The sequence below is a fragment of the Eumetopias jubatus genome, unplaced genomic scaffold (assembly GCF_037043125.1).
Source record: "Eumetopias jubatus isolate StellerSeaLion01/CBP00866 unplaced genomic scaffold, mEumJub1_p1.0 scaffold_5, whole genome shotgun sequence".
In the NCBI taxonomy this organism is placed as follows: domain Eukaryota; kingdom Metazoa; phylum Chordata; class Mammalia; order Carnivora; family Otariidae; genus Eumetopias; species Eumetopias jubatus.
In genome coordinates this window covers 20169595-20176603 of record NW_028274811.1, presented here as the reverse complement: position 1 = coordinate 20176603, position 7009 = coordinate 20169595, and the positions used below count along the sequence as shown (strand labels likewise).

The 7009-nt window shown below is 34.8% G+C and overlaps 1 pseudogene; it reads left to right on the top strand.

Annotated features, from left to right (window-relative positions):
- Positions 1–2955: 2955 nt before the first annotated feature.
- Positions 2956–3031, top strand: LOC114209653 (small nucleolar RNA U13; annotated as a pseudogene).
- Positions 3032–7009: the final 3978 nt, after the last annotated feature.

Here is a 7009-nt window from a genome sequence, read left to right as displayed (position 1 = left end):
TTTGGCCTATTTCCTGTTTCTCTGTTTCTGCTTTGTGCCAGAATTGTATCCAAAAATACCACATGAATCTTCCATCTGCTCTCATCTAAACTTAAAGCAATTTTCCTTAATAGTATTTAAGTCATATAGATACCTTGTTTTCTCACTTTTAAAGCACATTCCTCATACGTATGTATAAGTAAAAGTGTAATTGGTCTACTTGGTAAGTAATAACCAAAAAGACCTCTTAAAACCATGATCTAAGGAAGGAATAGCTACTTTCTAAGTTATCTTACCCCAAGATAAGATACAAAATTAACTTGACATTTAGGAAGATATTTTTGACAAAAAAAACTTTCCATTTTAATTTTTGGCCTGATAATATTGCTAAAATAATGCTTTCTGGAATCACTAAAATTTAGAGAGAAAAGAAAAGAAAGCGTTTCTGTGACTTTTACATTTTCATTATGTTTAAAAACAATAAACCCAGAAGTGCTCCATTTTCCAAAACATTACCCAAAATACAGAACCAAGGGCTAAGTATGAAAGAAAATTGGATTTATAATTCAACGTCAACATATCAGACTTGTTACTAACATTTAGTGAAACAGGCAGTGTAGATATATGAGTCAGAGAGGCAGATGCCTTGCCAGGTATTACAAACAGAGGGCGTTTAATAGAGAGCATTAGTTGCATAGGGGTTGAAAGTCTGAAAGAGCAACAAGGGAAAGCTGATCTGAAGAGATTAACATTGTAGAGAGCAGACAGTACTTGTCAGTGTCAGAGAACTAAACGGGAGAAGTGTGGAAGTAGAAGCTCTTGTGGGCCTGGCGCTTGAAACCCTGAGAATGGCATCCATGGCTATTGCTTGGACCACAGAAGGATGTGCCCCAGGTCAAATGTACACTTCTGAGATGATGCCTTGCCAGGGATGCTCTGTCTCGTGGAGACAGCATGTGAGGGCACAGCTGGTCTTTGGAAGGCGGGGAACGGGAGGATGCACAGCTGGTCTTTCAGTCACTGAGATGCATGACACAGCTGGTACTCAGACCACTGAAAGACATGGACCAAATCATGCCGGAAGCAGGAAGAGAAATTGGAAGCTGGTGCCTTCACTGTCTTCTGCTCCTGGAGGCATACGCAGACCCAAGGAGAAAATGGATATGGGCTCCTTGTGTCACCTCTTGCTTTCAAATAACCCTCCAATTCCAATTCCTCCTTCCTTGCAGCCACTGGTGACCACTGATCTCCTTTTTGTTTCTGTGGATTCCATAAAAATAGAATCACACAAAATGTGGCCTTTTGTTGTAGCTTTTTTCACATAGTGTAAAGTTTGGAAGATTTGTCTTTATTATAATGTATGTTAATGCTTCACTCATTTTTATGAATGAATACTATTCCATTGTAGGTATACCATATTTTATTTATCCATTCATTAGTTGGAGGACGTTTGGGTTATTTCTACCTTCTGACTCTTACGCATAATGTCACTATGAATATTCATATACAAGTTTTTGGATGAACATATGTTTTCAGCTATATCTCTAAGAGTAGAATTGTTGGATCTTATGGTTACACTACTTTAACTTTTGGAAGAACTGCCAAAATATTTTCCAAAGCAGCTGCTCTGTTTTACATTCCCTCAGAGCAATATATGAGGGTTTCAGTTTCTCCGTATGCTCACCAACACTTGCTATTGTCCATCTTCTTTATTGTAGCCATCCTAGTGCAGGTGAGTGGCATCTCACTGTGGCTTTGATTTGTATTTATCTAATAACTAATTATTTTGAACATATTTTCATGGGCTTATTTGTCATTTGTGTATCTTTTTTGGATAAGTATTGATTCCTTTGTTAATTTTTTTAAGATTTTATTTACTGATTAGAGAGAGAGAGAGCGCACAAGCAGGGGGAGGGGCAGAGGGAGAAAGACAAGCAGACTCCCCGCTGAGCAGGGGGCCTGCAGGCAGATCCCAGGACTCTGAGATCATGACCTGAGCCAAAATTGGATGCTTAACAGACTGAGCCACCCAGGCTCCCCTCCTTTGTCTATTTTTAATTGTATTATCTTTATTGTTGAGTAGGAAAAGTTCTTTATATATTCTGGATGCTAGATTCTTATCAGAAAAATGATTTGCGAATTTTTTCCCCATTCTGTGGGTAGACTTTTTTTTCACTTATTTATGCATATCCTTTGAAGAACAAAAGTTTTAATTGTGATGAAGTTCAGTTTGTCTATTTTTTCTTTGGTTGCTTGTGCTTTAGGTGTCATAATTAAGAAACCATTACCTCATTTAAGGTCACAACATTTTCTAAGAGTTTTATAGTTTTAGTTTTTTCACACTCAAATCTTTGATCCATTTTGAATAAATTTTTGTATATGGTGTGAGTTAAGGGTCCAACTTCATTTTTTTGCATGTAGATATTCAGTTGTCTGACCGCATTTGTTGAAAAGCCTTTTCTCTCTTTCCTTTAAATGTCTTGGCATCTTTTTAAAAATCAAAAAGATGTCCATTGATCTATTTGTCTGTCCTTATGCCAGTTCCACTCTGTCTTTCTTAGTTATATATTTTTAAGTGTTCATCTTTTATAGTTTTACACTGAAGTGTATTAGAGATAAAATGATATATAGAATTTACTTCAACATAATCCAAGAGATGAGAGTGATGGAAATGGGTAGATATACAAGTTAAATAACACTGATCATATATTGGTGATTGTTGAGCCTGGGTGATATATCCACAGAGGTTCTTTACACGTCCTAATTTGTATGTTTTATAGTTTTGATAACAAAAAAAATGAGCAAAGTGCAACCACCTCCACCACCACCATATTATAGCTCTGAGAGAACTAAGGGAGAAACTTGGGTTTACCTTTCCCACGTGGAAATACTTTCCCACCATATCTCAGGAAATGTATGTTTTTTTCCTACTCCTGAATCCTGAGGAAAAAAGAATAAAAAAAAACAAGAAAATAGATCCTTCTGTAGTTCATAAGCATGATGACATGCACTTCCCTCAAACCTTGTTACTCAGCCTATTACCTGTCTGACATGAGAGAAAAAAAACCAAGGAAACAGAGAAAAAGCATTATAATTTTCCTGTAAGATTTAAAGCTTAAAAATCAACATACAAACATTACTGGTAGAAGAAATTGCCAATGTCAAGTTGAAAGCAAGAGGAGGAAATGTGGACACAGAAGTGAAAGGTTAAAGTTGAAATGCACATTGGAGAGAAGTAATTCTGATCTAACCCATTTTACTTGTAGTTGTTGCCATGTTGTGTGTTCCTGACCCTGACAGGTTATTTTGCAAACAGATTTTTTTTTGCTAAGAGGGTTTTTTTTTTTTTGCAAACAGATAAATATTAATAAGATTATTTACATTAGTGTATTTTATACAAATCCTATAGGCGATGTTCTAAGAAATAAGTTTTAGAACCAAAATTCATCCTCAAGTTAGTAATTTTGACATGGCATTCTGTGTATTGCGGTCAACCTTGCTACGGTATTTGAATGTTATGTTATTTGAATGCTACCCAATAATATTCCCTGGCATTTCCCAGGGATTGGATGTGTGCTGTGGTTCTTTGTAAATATCTGAACAGGAGAAATGTAAATAGAAGATGTTATTGTAGAGTATTTCAGCAGGAATTCAGAAACAAATCTAAAATCTCTATTAAAAAAACAATATTGAGGGGCACCTGGGTGGCTCGGTTGGTTGGGTGGCTGCCTTCTGCTCGGGTCATGATCCTGGAGTCCCGGGATCGAGTCCCACATCGAGCTCCCTGCTCAGCGGGGAGTCTGCTTCTCCCTCTGACCCTCTTCCCTCTCGTGCTATCTCTCATTCTCTCTCTCTCAAATAAATAAATAAAATCTTTAAAAAAAAAATATTGAATTCAATGACAAAATTCAAATCAGGGTAAGGAAACAAATTATTTTTATCATGAAAAAGGAAATGAGATTTATAGAACCACAGGTGTACTAATTTTAAAGAAGCTTGTGGACAAATTTGTAACAATTTGATCAACATTGTTGAAAAATGAAATTTTTCTGGACTGAAAAATGAGCGAGGTCATAATAAAAGCAAGATCATGTAATAGGGCAATTAATGCTTTGTGGGTTTTAAAATTTCATTTTAAGGAAGATCATTTCTAATTATTAAATATGTGTGGCATTATCTTTCAGTGAATTAAATGATTTGTCATTTATTTTATATAAATGTTATTTTCTTTAATGTTTTCTATCATAAAATTTTCATATCAGGTGGAGAATCATTTTTACATGTTATTAAAAGATACAATCCTGTAAAGCCATACTTTTATTATTATATCATTTTTTACATAAAATCTCTGAAAGTATAGTATAAAAAATGACATAGTTTATTATCACTCATTATCACAGAAAAAATATTATAAAAATAGAGAACTTACAATTTCAGGATTGCCTGAGAATTTCCAGGAATTCTGGCTTCTCATTCCAGAATCTTGAAGATTGTTGTCTGTCAGGAATTTGGAAATACTACTATTTGGAAATACATTCTATTTTAAAGTGATGGGCTATTGTATGAAGACTAGAAGCATGGAGTTATTGGCATAGTATACTCCAGAAGGACAGTGGCCTAAAGCTAGAAGCTTTTAGAAATGACAAGTGATCACTCAGAATGAGTTAATGAAAACATTCCTCAGAGAAATTCAGAAACTCAGTGAAGAAGAACACTTGGTAAAAGACCAGACTTTTTGTATTTCCTGGAATGGAAGCTCAAAATACCGTTTGACCATTATGCGGAAGGATGAGCGCTTAAAGGTAGAACATTCAAGAGCATCTGAGATTTAAAGGATTTAAGTTCTAAGAGTAAGAAGTTAGTGAACCTTAGATGTTCAGCCTACAAGAGAGAAGGGGTAACTCAATTGCTGTTGTATTATGGCATCTCGTCTATTTGTGTCCTAAACAGCTCTTGACCACCATGGAAAATCTGATAGAAGGAAGTGGAAGTGGTTTCACATGGAAATAAGAAATCACTATTTAAGTATCCGAATGATATAATGCTAGTTAACTGTAGAATCTCCAGCTCTAGGCATACTTAAGAAAAAGTTGAAAACTACTTATTCAGAGTAGTAAAATCCATCTGTCTGAAATAGGGAGATTGGGCTCCTTGTGTCCTCCTAAATTATTTTTCTATATATCTTTGTAATAGTTAGAATTTGAGGTTGAGGTTTTATTTAGGCTACAGGACTTAATGAGCTTAAGATCTTTCTCCTGTGTTATGATCAAACAAATAAATCCATACATTTAAAGATAAATTGTCTTGAAATTGAAATCACAAGAAATATTAAACTTAGTTAAGAGTTTATTTCTCTTCTCTTAGGACGTTAGTGGTGGAGGGTGTGTGGCCAGAGCAGCAATGTAGGATGTAGGGAAGAGGTGATGTTATATATTTATGTCACCAGCCCACTATGAGATCAATTCTTGCTGAAAAACATGAAGTGATACTTTGGAAACATGGAAGATTTAATGTATGTTCCAAGAGAACCTTTCTTTCCTTATGAGTCAAGATGGTGAGGCTCACTGACCATTTTGTGCATACAGCTGACATTTTGCAAATTGAAAACAAGCACGGACAGGCTACTTTATTTTTCAAATGATTTTCAGAGTTAAAAGAGAATACCATACCCACAAATATGCTTACTTGAAATAGAATGTTGCCATTCATTTCTCACATGAAAAGTTTTGACAGTTGAAATGAAGTGACTTGACTTTGGCAATTTTTCTATTTGGCTTTTAATACTTGCTGCTCTTTTACAGAGAAACCTAAAAGTTCAATTAAGTATATTATACTATGTTGAAATTGTATAACATTTAACTAAAAACCTAAAAGCAATAATGCTTTTCAAGAATGGAAAAGAGGTATAATAGTCCATTAGAAGTGGATTATTTGTATCATTAAGGAGAATGATTATGTGCTTTTGAATGAGAAAACACACTGAAGAAACAGAATTTGATGGTGAATGAACATTTGGTTAATAGTTATGCAGCATACATTCAAGAAGAAATAAAGATATGTGTATGTGACTAATAGACAAAAGAATTTGGAAACGCAAGTTGCATGTTGCATTAAAACATGGTTATTTCTGGAAAACTCATAAGGAGATTTTGCATCAGTTCATATCATCGTGTTAATACGCATTTTTCAAATATACCAATTTTGAAATATATGCCATTTCCCTTGCTATTAAAAAGTTAAATTGCTGCTACTGAAGGATTTATAGTGGTTAATCCAGATGCTCCACCATTCTTTAGTCAAAATACAAGTATCTCAATCACAACCCATATGCACTCCTTCTTCTGTATTATAAACTGTGATTTCATCTCCATCCTCAACCAACCATGAGACTTGAAACATAACCTGCCAATTATGTGGCAATGTACAGAATTGTATGGGATTAGAGATGGCTGACTGATTTAGGTGTGGGTGTACAGAACACATATATGGACACCCTACACAGGAATGATACTTGTTTTCTTTTTTTTTTCCCTTAATTATTGAATTAAGCAACAGCCAAAATATTCAGGAACTCGTCTTAAATAAGGAATAATAGGAAGGCCTAGAGGAAGGACTCCATATAGGTGAAAACATCTCTTAAAAATGAGACTATAGGTCTTTTTTTTTTCTTGTTGGACAAATTAACATATCACTGAAGCTGAAACTCTTGGAATTTACTAGGAGCGGAGAAAGTATTTTCCTTTTGATATTCTCAAAAAGAAAATAACTAAATCAGCTTATTATCTTAATCTTTTGTGTGTGTGTGTCATATTGTCTTAAAAGCCACAGAAGAGGGAATCTCACACACATCCACGTATGCACGCACGCACGCACACACGCATACACAATAAAATGAGATAGGCTGAGGCAGCACTGATATGCATTATCAAATGTAAAAATGTGATGTTTTTTCGTACCCTGCATTTGAGTGTTACCAAGAGACTGTATTTTCCAGATTATTTAAATTTTTACTTGGCAGTTTCCAAATTTT